This window comes from Bombus affinis, chromosome 13, assembly GCF_024516045.1.
Source record: "Bombus affinis isolate iyBomAffi1 chromosome 13, iyBomAffi1.2, whole genome shotgun sequence".
Classification (NCBI taxonomy): domain Eukaryota; kingdom Metazoa; phylum Arthropoda; class Insecta; order Hymenoptera; family Apidae; genus Bombus; species Bombus affinis.
In genome coordinates this window covers 9,293,304-9,312,463 of record NC_066356.1, presented here as the reverse complement: position 1 = coordinate 9,312,463, position 19,160 = coordinate 9,293,304, and the positions used below count along the sequence as shown (strand labels likewise).

Below are 19,160 nucleotides of genomic sequence, written 5' to 3'. Positions count from 1 at the left end.
GTAAACGAAGCAGTAAAATATTTTTAGCTTCAAACAGTTTTCGCGCGATTTCACTATTTCCTTTCAAGTTGTTGCGCAGAAGTCGTATACGAAAGGCAAACAAAATTGAAAACCCGCCAGGTAGCGTAATAAAAGTAGCGACACGGCTGAATAACTGTAAATTGCACGTTGGAGATTCATCGACGTTTCTCGAGATCGCGAGAGTCCATCGGTGAGCGAGTTTAAGTGCTTACATATACTACCGCACAAAAGTTTCACATGGTTTACGCGATAAGCGAAAAGAATTTGAATTTTCTAATGGAAATGTACATACGAACGAGTGTCGCAACCACATAATGGAAATTACAATTCGATTATCAGTTTATAGCTATCTAAAACATTCTTAAACATGTCCCGATGACTTTATTCTTGAAACGGTTCTTTCAATCTTCTATCTTCGTATTGGCAAAAATTGCGAAAGCAGTGAAAAATAAATTATGAGGAAATACTACGAAGCTCGTGATGTATTAAAATAATTTCTAATTGGAAGATTCTATGATCAGCTCGAAAATAAAACGCAAACGATCGTGAAGCAAAGTGAATAAATCTCTAAGAAACTTGTCAAAAATAAGAAACTTACAATTCTGTTACGTTTTAATTCGTTCTTTTCTTTTTTCATAAATAACAAACATCAACAGTGACTTCAAACTTTTCACCAGTAATATACAACAACGTTAAAGCAGCGACGACACGCGGATTGCCGCGGAACGTTCTAACAGCATAAATATCATAGTTTTTTCGCCGATGAGCGAAGGGAGATTAAGTCGATTAAGTGGAGGCAAGGGAGAGAAAAGAGCGGCAAGGCAAGCACACGTGGTGGTGTGCATCGAAGCCGGAGAAGAGCTCGTTCTACCGGTCCTTGGCAAACGATCTTTTTCTCTGCACGATCGACCGACACGCGGATATCGGGCCGTGGTATCGAGCTGTCACTTGTTAGACGTCTCCCCTCCTGACGAATCGCGTGTTCCTGCCAAAGCCACGCCACGAGAATAACGTCGCTTCTCATGAGTTGCGATGCCCGTTGAATACTCGCTGAACGTGTCCTCTTCTCTATCTCGACCGTACCACTTCTGCGGAATACGTAGTAGTTAGCGATGGGATCAAGTATCGTACAAGTATGCAATTGTAAATCAAAATGAAATTATAAAATTTCCTTTCTACCGCCTATGAAATATTAAACTTCCCGGTTATTTCGTAGAACATTCTGAAATCTTGTAGAAAACTTCAACGAAACGATAGTGTCTCTGCGAGCTGTGTTCTTATTAAAAAATTATAAGAATTTATTATCTATAATTCAATAGAAGTTTCGTAAAGATTATTTGAGAAATTCAATAGTTTGCTGTTCTCCTTAAAACGATATTAATTCTCTTCTTCGTCTAGGAATTCTGTAGAATTTTCCTAAATTTGATGGAGAGGTTCAACTATTAGTATAATTCGCGTTAAGATTTTTAGAATTTTACTCTGTATTTGTTATAAGAATCCAATAAAACAGTAGCATCTCTTCAACTCTCATATAATTAGATTATGAGTATTTCTATTAGTATTGCAAGTGAATTTTCAAAATTTGTGTTTCGAAACCAGCCTGTGAGGATGCAACAGCCGAATGGACGAATTATTATAGCTCGTGAATGATATTTGCTTATAGAGAAGGGAAACTTAGTTCCATCGCTACAATAGTAGTAGTAAGACCCGATCTTCTCGGGAGTAATGACTTTGCTCTCTCGCCGCTGAATGCTTATCGATCCAATGTACATACAACGCGTCTGATATAACGTGTCTGATATAAGCACCATCCCGCTCGCTTACCAGTGATACGTTGGTCGTTTAAGGCCGACGTTGACGCTTCCTTTTCGATTTCGTCTATCGAACACGGCACATTCTGTGTCTACGAACGCTATATTGGGTTGGCGACTAAGTGATTGCGGATTTTGCCAATACCAGCTAATGACAAAACCCGCAATCACTTAGTTTCCAACCCGATATAAATCGAAATGCGCTGCGTTACGTGACGCATGAAGACGTATTGACGCTTTTGAGAACCGAATTCAGACAAAATTAAAATATAGTCTGTATTAGGTTGTCCGAAAAGTTTCTTTCGTTTTATGAGGAAATAGCAGACGCACAATGTTTTTTCTTTTATATTAGTTTATTGAATTATGCAGGAACATAATAATAGAGATAGAACGAAATGGATGATAATTCAATGAAATAGTATGAAACAGAAATTGTTGTTAGTCTATTATTTTCTTATAAAACGAAAGAAACTCTTCGGGCAACCTGATATTTTTGACGTGATTTGAAAAGATTGAAACGATCGCTCGGAAAGTTCGCTCAGATTTACATTTCCACTACATAGGTGCCATTTTCTTCCACGATCTTTCTTCGTCTTTCGCGCAACTTGAATATTCCATCGTTGCGGAATCTCTCACGCATTTCAGCGAATCATATTTCGATATGATATTCTATGTCGACGAAATTCCTTAAAAATCCGAACGAACTTTCCGAGCGATCAACATCATATCTAATATATTGATATTGGTTTCGTATTATTCAAGCATGTAATGTAAAAGCATATATTATAACATACATTGTCGTTTTTACTGTTTTATTCAACAGTAGTTAACATTTTTATAGGACGCCGCATAAAGTATGTAAGACACGAAGTATGAATTCGCGTTTCAAGTTTGCAAAGTGTTAACGGTATCGAGAGTTTTATTCTTTTAATAAAAAATGTAAAATATTCTCTCTCTCTCTTATTTTTTATTTATAAGGAAAGCAACATTTTAAAAAGCTCAGTTGTTATCACCGACTAATATAGATGAAGTATAAATTTATTTAAAAGATCTAATACTCTCAATGTAACAAAAGAGACACAAATGTAAATCTGTTTAACAATATAAAATATTGTCTAAAATAAATCTGTCTAAAATATTGAATTGATTCAGTTAACTCTCTATAATAACGATTATATATTCATTCCAAGACCTGATCGTAAATAATCACTGATTTATTACTTAGATCGTGCAATCTTGATACTTATATAATGACTTTTAATAAAGAATCTTTCATTCAACGAAATTAAATTGCACTTCATTGAAAAAAAGAAACCTTAGATGAAGAGAGAAACGTTTTAAAAACACTCCAAGTACGCTTTCCCACGATAAGACACGGATATTAATAGTAGCGAGTCGAGTCGGTTGCGAGTCGACGATAAAATTCAAGTTTCGACGCTGCTTTAAAGAATAAATACGTGGTATGCGGTACGCGTGTGATTGAACGGCGGCAACGGTCCCCCAAGGAAGGCGGACAGGTTACACCGAACGTTTGGTTCGAATAAAAACGCGCGCCATCGCGAAACTGTGTCACACGTTCGCAACTCGTTTATTGCGCCGATTCATTGCACGAAAACTTCGTCGTGTCTTAATTACAGCCGTACCGCTCACAATAAACGGCATTAATTTCTTTTTTCCTTTTTTTTTTTTTTTTTTTTGGCCATATCTTTTGCCGAAATGATCCACGAGGTCCGTTGCCTCGCTCTCGCCTCTTCGTGCTTTTTTTCCTCTTTTTTTTAAAATCCACTTAAATCCACTATCGTTGACCTCAATGACGTGTCAGAATCCCAGAAAGAAATTCCAGAAATTAGGGGAAAGTTGCAAAAACTGCGGGTAGATATTGCATAAAGTATTTCATGCCATTTTTTCTTTTTTAATTCGTTGATAATTTGTACATATGCTAATTATGCGAACTGAGGTCTCGCACGCACACTTTCAAATTGTTTCATGTACAGCACGAGGAACGTGGAACATTTTGAACCTATTGGAAACTAAGTGATTGCGGATTTTGTCATTAGGTGGTATTGACAAAATCCGCAATCACTTAGTTGCCAACCCATATATATCGTTTCGATATTTATGTTTCTCTTAAAGATCAGTCCTATCATATTCATATTCGATTCAATTATATCTATAAAATATATAATCATACTATATATAGACATACTTTCATGAGCCAATGTACGTGTTAATACTCTCAATATTTATTTATTTCAGCAGCTTTACCTTATCACCATTGCCAGATAATTTACGGTCTCATGACTCGAAATTACTGTACGATACAGCACATCGTGCCGGCACAATTTTCCGCTGGTTGCGTTTGTTGGCAGTTTCAACGACGCTGACCGCGAGTACGCAGCTTCCTCTTGCCTGACAGCATCTACGCGCCTCGGTCTCGACCGTTATGAGGCCCAATTTTTTTTCGATCGGATCGCTGCTGGTTCGGTGTGTCGCGGTGCGTGCTAGCCACGAGGCCTGGGAAGGAGAGTCGACGAAAGAGAGGAGGGTGCGCACGGGGACCTACGGGGTTTACGGGCCCAAAAACGACGCACACGTTTCTCGCACACGACCACCACGCTTCGTGCACGCTTACGATCCTCAGCCCGCCCGGCCCCGGGACCCCAGGGTGAAACTCGAGAAAACATGCATGCCGATCCGGACAAATGTCTCCAATTGTCCACCACGGAATTGGTTTCATCTTCTAAAGCAGGAGAAAAGCTTGAAAGAAACTGGTGTGTACAGGGTTTTACTTTTGAGAGTAGTTTGTGTGATACTTTTTTCAACGTGTACAGGAAACTTGTTTCTTTCTCCTAATTGCTTTTGGGAATTTTATAATATCCGGACTTTCTTATGATATCAAGTGTAAATAAAAATTGGAGTCAGAGTGGATATTTATTTTTATTGAAATATCCTATAAATTAGGAAAATCTAGTACGGATGAAAAATTTTGAGAGTTCGTGTGATACTTTTTTCAACGTGTACAGGAAACTTGTTTCTTTCTCCTAGTTGGAGAATTTTTTTTTCTTTCTCCTAAATTTTAGGAATTTTATAATATCCGGACTTTCTTATGACGTTAAGTGTAAATAAAAATTGGAGTCAGAGTAAGTATTTACTTTTGTTGAAATGTCCTATAAATTAGGAAAATCTTCTAGTACGGATGAAAAATTTTGGGAGTAGTTTCTATGATATTTTTTGAAAGCAAAATTTCTTTCTTTCTCCTAATTGCTTCTATGACTTTTGTTGTTGGTTCTACGAAATTGAATCTTCTCCGTCACTCCAGGTTATAGTAAATGACTATGATAGAAAGGAAGATATACGCGTGTGTAAAGTAATATAAATTGGATAGCAAGATCAAGATTTAGTACGATTTTTTAGTACAATTTAGCTGAACGATATCCATACTACAGGACTTCAAATAATGTAAATTAGAAACTATGAAATTTTGTAGTGAAACGAGACGAAGCGTAACGCGTATAATCTTGCGATATAAATATAAAATTCCCATTTTCTCCAACTGTAGCACGAAATAAAAAGTTACCTATAATTAACTACAATTTTCTCTCCCACACACGAACAAAATTCTCGTCTCATCGTTGACACACGAGCAAACACCAACTCATTACGAAAGTGTCTCGGAGACCATACTCAAGCTGCGTAAAAACGCCTCTTCGATTAAGAAACAATCCAAGTTAACAAGCTAACTGTCCAAAAACTCCTCTGCTATCTACCACAAGGAATTTGCAAAAGGAGCATCATACATCGATAATTACCATCGTCACCAAAACTGCGAAGAGAGTATTCTCTCGATCACCTAATCAATATTACCGACTGGCAATCGACAAACCCTCGGCGTCATTCATCCCGCATACTCATCAGGACGCGAAACGACGTTTTACGATCACAGTAGCACAATCTGTTGCACCGTGGAGCGAGATAACGCGCTGTGCATTAGCATAACGTCAAAACATGCCGATACTTTCTCCGGTCTCCGCCCCTCGTGCCTATATAGCGAGGCGTGATTACCTCGCGAAGGGTTGCAAAGGGTGAGGCGGAGGGGGAGAAGAAAGAGAAGGAGGAGGAGGAGGAGGAGGAGGAGGAGAAGGCGAGCGAAGAGGCAGAAGGAAAAGGAGGACGAGGAAAGAGGGTTGGCAGTCGCCTCGAGAGAGCAGCACGAGGACAGGTGGCGACGAGAAACCAGGGAACCTCGGAGCCACCGAGTTCTCACGCGCGAAACCTCCAGCTGCCACCAAGAGATATACAGGCGCTGTTGGGGCCGATGGCAGGCAAGCGAGCGAGCCGATCAACACACCCTCGAAAAACGCACCCGCGCGTTACCCTGTGCTGGTGCGTGGCTGTGTGCGCGTGCACGCGCTTCCACGTGTACCCTAAGCGATCGCCTAGATACCGAAATGCTTACACTGCCGTCAGAAAGTGTCAGCAGATTTGTCCAGAGCTAACGCGCTCTAATTGGGAAATTACGATACGTATTTTTTAATTGGGATTTAATTACGATAGAGGTTTTATAGTTGGCATTTATTATTCGTGAATATTACGGTAGAATTTTAATTAGCACAGATTAACGGATTATTGATAATAATGGAAGATTTGAGGAAGGTTTTACGCGAGAGAAATTGAGAAACGAGAACAGAAATTGAAAGAAATTGTTAAACTTCTTGAAAGATAGTACAGAAGCAAATGATCTTGTTTTATATGAAAATGAAGTTATTCGATTACCAGAAGAGAGTGATAGAAAGTGATGGTTGGTTCCAATAGAGAAGGTTCTACTGAAACACTGTACTATTCCATCGCGTTATTATACTGATTCATACGAAATATTCACTTTATGGCCAATATTAGCATATTGCATTACGGCGGACGTAAACGCGTTCGTCATCGGAATTTCCAATTTTCTGCCGGATGACGTCTGGATAGCCGGATACATGTAATAAGGAAATCGATTACCGCCGTACGATATTTCGTGCCTCATCGACTGCGTCAGTCCGTAATAGATTGCGCAATGATATGAACTGATCAATGAAAAGACCACAACCAGTTAAAATTCCTCATAAACAAGTAAAATTACAATTATAATCGATATGTACCAAAACTACGGCAATGATAAATTCACAGCTGAAATATGAAATTTCTTTCAATTGTTCCTACTCAAAATTACAGAGCATAAAGTTACAGCAGGTTATATTGGGTCGACAACAATATTTTGGATTGTGTAAAGCATCAGAATGCATCCAGATGCATTGGTACACATGCACTGAAATAAACGCGTAGGTGCGTTGGACTATTAAAGGGGGGAAAGAAAGAGAGGAAATATCGGACAGGGGAAGGCCGACAGATGCGTGCGGTTGGTCAGGAATCTAAATATCGCGAGTGGAGAAGACCTTGTACACCCCTTTGCCATCCCTCGCGTCCCATTCATCTTGAAACTGATTCAACCATTAGTGGAATCCTTTGCTGCACGACTTCTCTACGTTACATTTACATGTCTCCCTATTCCAAGTCCATAAAATACGGAGATTCTGCTTCGCGATGTACGCATACTTTCCAAGCGATTCACTCGCGAACTTCGTCCCATTCATCTCGAGCTGATTGCCCATTAGAGGAAGCGGCTACTTTCAAGAATTTCGCGATGTCCAACACAAGTGCCTTCGTATTTCATGCTTTAAATAGTCGAAAATCCGACAGTAAGACGTCCTTAAATGGATATTATACTTGAGAGCAAATTAGCCACGCTTACGAGACCTTGACACGATGTTATATCCCCTTAAACGCGTATTAACGGGATTTTTATTCTCCCCTTGGCGAGATTAAAAATAATTAATTAACCAACATTGTGAAAGCTTGTAAAACACGTTGTAAGAAGCGTCGATTTAATGAAATACTTTATCGCGTGATTTTAGTCAATCGGTGACAAAGTAAGAGTGTGAAGTATACCAAAGTGGCGCATGAAAATGGAAAGTTCGGTGGGTGGAGCTGGTAATTTGATAAGTATATAACACGAAAAGAGTTCTTTGGGAAAAAAAATAATCCAACAGATGTGCGTGAGACGTAGTTGCACTTTAAGCGAAGAGAAATCTGTGAATGAAATTTTGTAATAACTTTATACCACGCAGACAAATCGTGATAATAAATAACGAAAGATCTGAAAAGTTATAAACATACTGAAACGAACAAGCAATACGATTTTGAACTTTGCTTATAGTTTGAAAATTAGAATTCCCAGGTTAAGTAAACAGGTTGAGATACTATGTAATTTTAGTCTATAAAACCTAATTATGAATTAACATAATTCAACACAATTTTTGTATCCTTATTATTCAACAAGATCAACAAAATTACCAACAGCCTCCATACAACACCCCAAACAAGTCCGACTAAAGTATCAACCCACGTACATAAGATTCAACATTATAAACTCGGAGCTCGCTAACAAGGATCATATCACATGGCCATATCCACGATACACGACCGGATTCTTCGTTATAATTAGCATCAAAAGTTTTTGTATTGATCACCAATATACGCCAAAATCCATTTTAAAAAATGTCTTATCTGCCCATTAAATTTGAACCACTAAAAAAAAAAAAAAAGCCAGACTGAGACATTACTCCAACAAATGAAATGAAATTAAGTTGCAGAGAATTTTCCTCGTGGAATGATAAAATCAATCCGGTGTACTTTCCTTTTTTTCTTCTTCTTCTTCTTTTTTAATCAATCGTCAAACGAAATGAAAGGTTGAAAATATCGGTATAATTCGAGGGCGACGAGTGGCTGTTAACTGAAAATGGTTCTCGGAAGGTTCAGGGATTAAAATACCTCGGAAACGGATTCGCGTATGGATGGTGGAGATCGACGAGGCGTTAATGATCGATAGATCGAAACGGTCCAGTTAAACGATCGGATTATCCGCGCTATCGGCCCATCTTATAACTTATTCCGTAGATACGAGATCTGATCGGAGCGTGGTAATAGCTTCTGGTTACCGGGTGTAACCCGAAGCTCTCAATTTAGTTAGAAACGATCGACGCAGACAAAAGGACTATCTCGGGCATCCTTGAGTGTATAGGAGCGTTAGCCGGACGTTTTCTCGCGCCAGCCGCATTTAATGCGAGCAACCCTCCGGGCCCTCCTATTTACGTGGAATGTAAATCACGTTCACGGAGATTTTCACTTCTTATCGATCGTTTTCTACGTGGTTGCAGCCATTTTCATCCTCTCGTTTCTCCCTTTGCAGATGCGTCACGTACGACTGTTCATTTAATGCAGATGAGCGCGACGTTCGAATTTCTCGCGCTCTTTCAACGGTTAAATCATCTCTAACGCTTTGATATAATCTTTCTTAAAGGCGTAAAGATTGTGCGGTGGTCAATATAGTAAAAGTAAGCGAGTAAATAATAGTATTATTACTAATAAATAAATAATAAATAGACCACATTAGTTGTAATCATGTACAATAATAATAATATTTGTATAATAATGAATAATTATACTATTATTCTAAATAAATTGTACATATTTTTAATCGTATTATTAATAATTCTATTGTCGTAGTAATATAATATTTTCAATTTTGAAAAATCATATTATTAAGCTAAATGCATAAACGTTTGCAGTTAAACAGTCTAATTCTAATAAAGTGTAAACTTATAAGAAAGAATGTGTCTAACATCTAATTTTGAAATGTTTTCAAAACATGAAATTTAGAAGCCCTGTCCTATTTGCTGTATTTTTATCTTCAAATCCCTACTATACGTTCTAGAGGAATTTCGAAGTTCCGTGGTTCCAATAAACTGTACGTTTCCATTATTCAACTGCTGTGACCTAAACAAATTTCAAGGAAACAATAAACCTGTCCTACTCGCAAATTCAATATCATTGAAAACTATATAAAAACTGATTATCTGTATATAGCTTCATCAATAACCAGAATTATTACAGAAGAAAGATATACAGTGCACGTGAAATTACTGGACGTATCGCAATGAAAGCAAATACATAAACCGCAACAGAAATCGCGTTCCGTTTTCCATTCTCGATCTAAGGTTAAGTTCGCAGTATTACGGCCTTCTGTGCAACAAGTTATCCTTCTATCCCCACCATTTCGTCAAATCGACACGTTTCTCTCTCCCTCCCGTGGAGAATCTTTTTCCTTCACAGTTTGATGCACGGACGTGCCCCATGTAACGACTACATCTATCCGTCTCGCTTCGTCCTTTAGAATATTCCAGTTCTTTCACTCACCTTCAACACACGACGTTCTCCGTCCTTTGTTGCTTCTTGACGCCGAAGCAACTTCCTTCCTCCTCCTGTGCAATCTCACCACGTGCTTCTCTCGCACTCGTTTCTCTGATCGGAGTACAGGCATGTGCCGCGCATGCGCCAAGTGCTACCGTGCGCAGCTCGTGCTGCGCGTACGCCAGGAACGAGCACCCTCTCCTTTCTCTCTTGCTCCCTCTATGTTGACGCTACTTCCTCTACCGGCTTCTTGGCTTTCGGCATACTTTCCATCCTCCTTCCGCTTTCCTTGTTCCTTTTATCGTGTCTGCATCTTTTTCCATAGTACCGTGCGCAGCTCGTGCTGCGCGTGCGCCACCAAGTACCCATATTCTCCTCCTTTTTCTTCGTTCTCCGTCTCAGAAATATTCCATCTTGCTCCTACGAATTCTTACCACGCTTCTTCAACGATCTCTATCCTTTTCCTCGTTCGCTGTCCTTATTCGTCTGATTTCTTTCTACCTAACAATTTCTTCTCTGTCTGTTACACGGTGAGCAGCTCGTGCAGAGCGTATGCCACGATAAAACACCTACTTTCCGTCTTCTTCTAGACCATTGTCTCTCTTTGTCGATGATCGCTCGGGTCGTTCTATCTTCCTGCACAGGTTCCGTAATGCTTCTTTTCTTTTTTCCTTTTTTCTCTCCATCGATTTACTTTCCTCTGCTAACTAAGCCCGGCTTCTTCTCATTGCCGGGTTTTTGTTTTTCTGGCGTACCGTGCGCAGCTCGTGCTGCGCGTACGCCACGGCCGTCCTTTCTTTTCTCTTTTGCTCTCGTTCGTCACCTCGCTAATCGTTCACCCTCCTCTATCTTTTTACCTTTCTCAGTTCTCCTGCGTTTCTTGTTCTGTTTTCCTTGGCCGTTCTTTTACTCTTTTAAGCTGTCTTCGTTACAATCCACCTATGCCTTCGAGTAATTCCCAATGTCAAACTTATTTGTTTGTCTTTCTTCTAGGACGTTTTGCTGTTTTCTTTATTTCTATCTGTTTCTCGTGGATCGACTATTTTCGCAGAGTTTGATGATTGTAGAAGACGAGAGTTTAATGATTTCGTATGAACAGGGTAAACACTGATAACTGACACGCGTTTTCCTAACACGACAAATTTTTACTAACTTAAATTCGCGCATGCGCAAAGCGACGCGCTATTGCCAACCAAAGAATATCGCATTTAGAGGGATATTTGAAAATATAATTTCTCTAGTATTTGTATGTTTTAATTAATTATGTTTGTATATTTTTTAAATTTTATCTGGTATTTGTCTAAATAAAATTATGCTAGAAATCAAAAATACAAAATATTTTCTATGAATCTTACGCACGTTTATAATTGTACGTAGGAATATATTTTATACAATTTTATAAATATTCCATGACTGTTTTCTAGGAGCTTTGTCCTTGTTTTCTACTTACATACCTTTCTCTATAAATTTTTAACTTCAGTTCGTTCAAATTGAAACAGTATAAACACGTTATTTAGATAAGGCCAAGTCAAGCGTGATAATGGTAATTTTCAGATTTCGTGATACAAATTACAATGGAAAATTGGTAATTCCAAAATTAACATAACAAGATAAACGACAAAATATGATAATTTCACCAGGAAGTTAGTCCTTTCTAGTTTATAATAATTCCACCCCTGCAAGACAAAACAATACTATACAACAATGAGTGCCGGACTAATAACAAAATTCTCACATAAAAATTCCCATTTGCATCGCGTGAAATGTAAATTACATAACCGGCGGTTACTCGCCTCTTCGACAAGGGTGGACGACACAAACAATAACGAAGGGGTGGAAGGTACCTGCCCTTCTGCGCAGCCGGACCCACGCACGTACCTCTGCGAAAGGACGTTGTCTCCACCCTCTGCCCTCCTCGACACGAAGAACGCGCATGCGCAGCCCTTCTATATAAGAGGAACACTCCTCATCCTAGCTCACACTCAATCACACCTACTCAAAACGTGCACATCTCTAGAGATAAAGGCGAATCATATCCAGAAAGATTCGTATGCACGTGTTCATATCATTTCATTTCCGCCTCGCTTTACATTCTTCTTTTACCTCTCTCACTCACAGAGAAGAGGATTGCCTTCATACCGTACTCATACATACATACATATACACATACACATCTACATATATATATCTATATATCTATATACAACCAAAGTCAACACACACGAAGATCTACGTTGACGTACACGACCAGGCTACAGTCGAGACACCGCAAAGACCGTCGATCAAGAACACCGAGAGTTAGCAGTCTGGTTCTGAAACGTCAGGAATCGCGACCGGTTTTTCTGCTGTGTCGGCGCCACCATGAAGAGGCAAATTTCGAGAGTAACCAACAGTTCGATGACTGATCGACGTATTGACAGTGGGCTGCTCGGCAGACGCGCCATCAAGAACGCTCTGTCGGCCGTTCGAGGATTATACGGCAGGGTTCGTCGAGAGGTCATTCGAGGAAACGAGCAGATTGGCTGGCAGAATTGCGTTAACGAGATCGATCTGACAGCGTTCAGGATGCGGCTGGTCGACGAGGAGCTGCGCAACCTGAGCAACGAGAACCTGGAAAACGAGCTGAAGGAACTGGCGATGAAAATGTATAACTGTTAAGAGCCACTTCGGGTCCCGTTAGGAAGAAGACGACTTGACGGAAGAATTTCAAGAAGATTGTAAGATGGCGATGCAGATCGAGGATCGATAGATATCTACCATTAGTAAGGTCTTTCATTATATTACGCGAATTTAAGTTGCACTTTAATTTCATTTATATTTCGATGTCTTTCACTAGAAGTTAAGATTATAGATTCGCTTGACTTAACTCCTGGTTACCAGCTTTAATCGATATGTGTATTAGCTTTAACGATCGTTAAGAGAAGAATTAATGTTTTAGTTAGTAAGGTAAAGTTAGTAAAAATGTTGCAATAATAGCTGTAAGGATGTTTCAAGTTGGAAAATATTATTAGACTGAGTCAAACTGTGATAGTAAAGTTACATATAAAGATAGATAGTTGTAGATGTAAGCTCTCGATTTTATTCGAGCACACAGGCCGCCCAGTGCATATTCAATATAATCTCAGAAATTGTGATACGTTACGCAGAAGGTTTTATATTGTATTCGTAAATATCTGATCTGTGATAAATCGTAGAGACTATGCTTCGAAGAAACTGTGATATTAGCGATCGATCGGGATAACCGCGATAGTTTGTAAGCTAAACGAAAGAACTGTGATATGGAAAGTGGTTTAAAGAAAACCGTGGAATTGTTACAGCAACTTGTAACAACGTGATCTCACTGCCTTCATCGTCTTCCAGAAAATTGCAATATTAGCTTGTAGAAAGATAATCCTTTTATTTAGAGAACTATAACAACCGAAACTGTGATAATTATTCGTAAAGTTAAAATTATGATAATTTTTCTAAGTTAGGATAGAATTAATGGAATTGTAGCTCGAGCGATATCTTGTGATATTTGTACTTACCCAAGCAGAATCGATCGAGATCTGCCCATCGATCGGTAAAATTGAAATTCGTGTGTCGAAATTGTTCTTTTTCTACTATTTTTTTTTTTTTTTTTTCGTGTTCGAGAAATTTTGTATTCGTATGTTTTGTACTTCTGCCTCTTTTGTCTCTTTTTTTCACGGTTTGTGCACGTTTATTCGTAATTTTTAGGCTTACTCATACTTTTTTATGTAATCATTACTAACTAACCATTAATTATGTGCTGTGTTGTGTTTTCGTGTTTCATTCTTTGGTTCGATCTTCGAGTATATATGTTCCAATTCTTTTTGCTTTTTATTCAAGGTGTAATGTATTGTAACTGTATTCAATAAATAAATTGTGTGGAAAACTATTTTTTACCATTGCAATTCACTCCTTACTCCTTTGTAGTATTTAATTCAAAATACCTTTCGATTTGTAAGCTTGAATCATTGAAGAATGGTAGAAACGAAGTCCAATGTTTTTAACGCGTAGGAGACAACATAACGAAAGGATACTGTATCGAAAAGTAATTATTTTAGAATAACGATATTTATCTTTCGTAAGAATCTGAGAATAAAATGGACGAATGTTATAAATGCTATATTTGTAGTATTAAATTCACAAATTCTTGTACAAGTGAAAATAAAAAAGATTGAATCTAAAAATGATGTATTTAAAGAATATTTTATTCTACGTAATTCAGACAGAACGAATATTTTTAATCATTGTAAAGAGCCATTGATTTATCTTCCAACAATTTACATTTTCTATGTTTAAGCACAAATTACATATTCCACTGAAACATATCGTAAAACAGACCTAACGAAATTATAACTCTCACTATAAAATCTAAATTATGAAATACAAATTATATAATAAATTAGTACACAGAATTTGTTCCATATGTTCTTCAGACATAAATTAAAGACGTCTAACGTGGTCGCTAAATTACACTTTCTGCTATTTTGCATTATATGCAAATTTTTTTTAAGTACCACGCACCATCTATTATTAGCCCTTTTAACTTCCCTAAAGTGCATGGTTTGGCCCTTCAACGCTAGATGGCGATCATCCAAAGGGCTATCGTGTCCCTAGATCCATCGTGCCCTTCGTACGAACGATCGCTATGCGTAACCATAACACGTTTTTCTTTTTGTTATTATTTAATTTATACCTTACAATTTGTCCAGCTGGACATGACAACGCGTTCGAACGAAACTTGCACAACAAATTCCTTAATTTCTACTGAAAAAAGAAGGCTTTACTTCTGAAAAATGATCGCATTACCATTGGATAATGTTACGGCCCTATGTTATGGTAGTTGCGAAAATAAGAGTCGTCAAACACCGAGCAATAGCACGTAAATATCGAACACTGAACGAAATTTTGATAAGTGAAAGCATTTATAAATATTCCATCGGGTATATTCCTTTTACACATGTGATATTTAAAAAAAAAGAAACACACACATTTACGCGTCCCATCTAGATAATAAAACAAGCTGACAAACCTGAAGAAAGTTAAATTAAAGAATCGAAGAAACGTAAAGTACCAGGTGGCTGGATCGACATAAACTTCAACTGTCTATACATAATCGCCGCTGCAGGATCTCTCTGAAATATCTCCAAACTTTCAATCAGAACAAAAAAAGATGACGTTGCCAGCCAGAAAGTAATACGCTGATTATCATATTAATCTGATCAAAATGTAGTTCAAAGTGTGGCTGGAAAGTATCAGCGATCAGGCGAAAAGAAAGAAAGGGAAAGAAAGTGAAAAGCGGTTTTACATCCGAATGGTCGGGCATTTTGGTCACACGTTCACGACGAGCACATAAAATTAATACAGCGAGCGCTGTCATTAATAAAGGTGTTCGCGATTCATCGGTCGACATTCGAGCGCAGACCACAAAAGGGGGCCCAAGGTATTGCGGTATTAAATGACAAGACACGCAATCGTGGCACAGAACGCTCGAAAAAGGAGAACAGGGGCAGTTGAAAAAGCGAAAAAAAAAAAGAGGAGAGGAAGAAGAAGAAGAAGAAGAAGACAGACGGCGAAGAAGAGAGAGACGAAGGGATGAAAAAGAGGAATAATATAAGCGTTCCATTCGGTCCGTTTCTAGAAGGATCGAAAAAAATAGCTGCCACGGTTCAGATTACGAGCATTAACTGTCATTATACGGGTAGCCAACTACCTGAAGGCTTTCATTATGTTGCTGCTGATTCAATACAATTTTCCATTTAGATTATCGCGATGATCTTTCGCGGATCTAACCTGTTGCGCGGCCCTCGGCAAGCGCAACGTGATATCATCGGATCACGATCGACCCTAAAGAATTCTGTCTTTCTCTGTTCATCTTGCAGCATGAGGATCTTGCCACCGCATAAAAGAATTCCATTGGTCTACAGGGGCCTAATCTAGCCTCAAAAGTGGTGTAGTGTTGGGTTACGTTTTCGAAACTTTTGAAAATATTGTCAAATATTTGATGCCGCTGTAGAATTCGGGTCCTTTTCCAACAGGGCTCGGTGGTACGCGCCGGTTCCTCGCGTTCCGAGGATTAGATATCCGATCCTGCGTTTCCAATAGTTCTTTCATGGAACAAACGAAGATTCCAGACAAAATACGCTTTTTCAGGGAATAATTTCCACCTGGACCCCCTTTTACGATTGGATTAATATTATTAAAGAAATTTTACAAGCCATACGAGTTACCAGCGCTCTCATAGGAAGAAGATTGAAAAGAAACCACCCCAGTGACCTCGCTAAAGAAATAAAATAGTCAAACTCGAAGATGGTATCCTGCTGGGGGTAATCATCCACGTGTTATTTAGCAATAAAGTTAGAAAAGTCTACCAAATGTGCAGCTGAACAAATTATAAAGTACAAATTAAATAATAAAAAAAAGAAGAAAAAGAAACAAGTTACCAATGCAAAGAAAAGTTGAACAATTATTGAACAAGCATACGATTGAAAACTGGAAGAAAATTACTGTTTTATAAATTACAATCTTTCTTCTCGGTAAAAGAAAAAAAAAATGTTGCTTTTGTTATTTAATTTGTACTTTACAATTCGGTAAATTTTTATTTATTTATTTATTGCTAAATAACATGTGGATCCCCCAGCGGGATACCATGTTCGAGTTTGTCTAGAAGAAAAATTTGACGCTATGAAAATGAGACGTAGAACCTGATAAAAACACGTTTTTTAATAAAAAGACAAAATTTTATACGATACGTTGCATCTTCTTTAAATTCTGTTCTGTATATAATTACAAACGCTACGTTTTTGAGACATAAATCATCTGGCAATCAAGCGAACAACCTGAAAAGAAAGGACAACACGATGACGTGTTTTAGGATAAAATACTCTGGCTCCTAGTGACATTCGTGTCATTTTCGCGATGCCAGATGAATACATTTGAACGTCCCTTTAGTCAGTCACGACGCATCCAAGTTTCTAAAAAGCCTGCTATTGTCGAGGAACCCAGCATTTATGGAGCGATTTTCGAGTTATTCCGACTTATTCGTTTCAAAAGGTGGTCTAGGCTGCGGATCTCCATTGTAACGTCCTTCGAACAGTGGCGTATGCCCTCTGTATAACCAAATTTTAGCTTCAACCGACAGCGAATTATTGGATAAACAGATAAAAAGTATCGCAAATGATAGAAAGAAACGTAACAGATAAAATCAAAAGCGAGGAACAATTTTTGCTTAATAATGCTGCTCGTTGTTATTACAAAACATAATACGAATAAAGTGAAAGTTGAGAGACAACTCGAAGATGGTAACCCACTGGGGATAGCCATCCACATGTTATTTAGCGATTAAATTAGACAAATTTACCAAATATCCAGCTGGACAAATTGTAAAGTACAAATTAAATAATAAAAAAAAAAAAAAAAATGGAAAGAGAAACAAACCTTGATACAATTTTCTGTTGGCTTTTAAAAATTTGCTGATTCGAAAGACTGCTTCGATTTAGAAGAGACCGTGAAAATTCACTACGCCAATGGGATCCAGGTGGAATCAGGGACCAGGATAAACTGACTCGGGTCTCAACAAGCCATTTTCGGCAACAATATCATCGGCAAGACAAATTTCTTAAAAATGTACCTTTCTGACTCTTAAAAGGGACAATTATTGTATTATTTGACGCCGTTTAAGCCCGGCAAAACGAACTTAAAGACTTTCCATTGATTCGATCACGCGAGGCAACGTCCACCCGAACGGACGTGTTGTATTATTTCAAAGGATGAACGTTTAACGGGGCGAAAGTTTCGCGTCGAGATGTTATTCTTGCTCGGGGCCACGGAAATATTTTCGAAATAAAAGGATCGAACCACGGCGGCCAGGTGTCCCGTATGGCTTATTGGCTCTGATAATAGATATATTAAGTCACTACAGAACGTCAAACTTCGCCTTCTTTTATGCGAGGAAGCCAGCTGAAAGGCAAGGAAAGTCGGCAAGGAGGCGGAACCTCGCTGAAAATTTCACTTCTGACTCGAATAAATAATCCCTTCGAAGGGTGGATTCGTCCAGGAGGGTCGATCCGTTCAGAATACGCCTCACTTGTTTCCGTCACCGTTTCGATAAAGTCCATTTCCCATCTTTGATTGCGCTATTCAGTCTTCTTCCATTTACGCTTTCTTACGGATTTATATTTATTGTATAGCGGAACCACAACTATACGAAGATCGATCGACGGATCGATAGCCTCGTAGAAAATTTCGGAAACATTTTAAGAAACAAAAATTGGAACCAAAAGAAATTCGTCGCTGTCTTTTTCTTCTTTTTTACAAGTATAATAGAAGTACAACCGGTTGGTTCGGACGATCACGTTTCATACACCTTAAAAATAAGAGGTGTAGAATGTAAGATTTTTGAGCGGGAACGTATAATATCATGTCATTATAGAAACGAGTACTTCCGATCAGAAAAAGGAGAAGAATCGAACATTGCTTCTTCAAGAAAATAGCTGTCATCCCAAGATCGATCACCAAACGGAGGATTTTTATGCGTTGATGAAAAAGTATGATCAGAATTTACATAATATGCAAAAATATACAAAAGGAAGAAAATACAGTACCGGGTACAATGTTTAATAAACGAGGCAGCTGTCTATCTAGGTCGCAGGTTTTTAACGAAACTCGTGAAAACATGGATTTGTATAAAGAACCGGAATCTATTCGTCGCTTGTTAGCAAGTCGTGACCTTGAGATACCTACAATTTTAAAGGAGAAATATGCAAATTCAGTAAAAACATAAGAATTAACAACCACCAAAACCCAGTAGTTACTCAATTACTTGACACGACGCATCGGATCCGCGGGCTAAGAAGACATTACCCTTTAGATTTAAGCATTAGATTCAACTAGAATCGAACATACGATAAACACGTATTATTCAAGTTATGGCACCAGAATACTTTACTTATAATTCTCAATGAGAATTGATTGTAAAATTCTCCCAAATAAAAAAAGAAAAAAGAAAGAATACTTTCTTGGAACGTGCCAAAA

At 38.3% G+C, this 19,160-nt stretch overlaps 1 protein-coding gene across 9 annotated transcripts in view; it reads right to left on the bottom strand.

Moving 5' to 3' along the window:
* Positions 1 to 19,160, bottom strand: part of LOC126923558 (tubulin monoglutamylase TTLL4-like) — a 239,449-nt gene that overhangs the window by 112,538 nt on the left and 107,751 nt on the right. The window contains exon 1 of one of the 9 annotated variants that reach the window (XM_050737131.1): positions 10,128 to 11,289. The exons of the other annotated variants lie outside the window; for them this stretch is intronic. The gene's annotated coding sequence lies outside the window, so the exon portion shown is untranslated. Of the gene's footprint in view, positions 1 to 10,127; positions 11,290 to 19,160 lie in introns of those variants that run through there. 9 annotated transcript variants of the gene reach the window in all.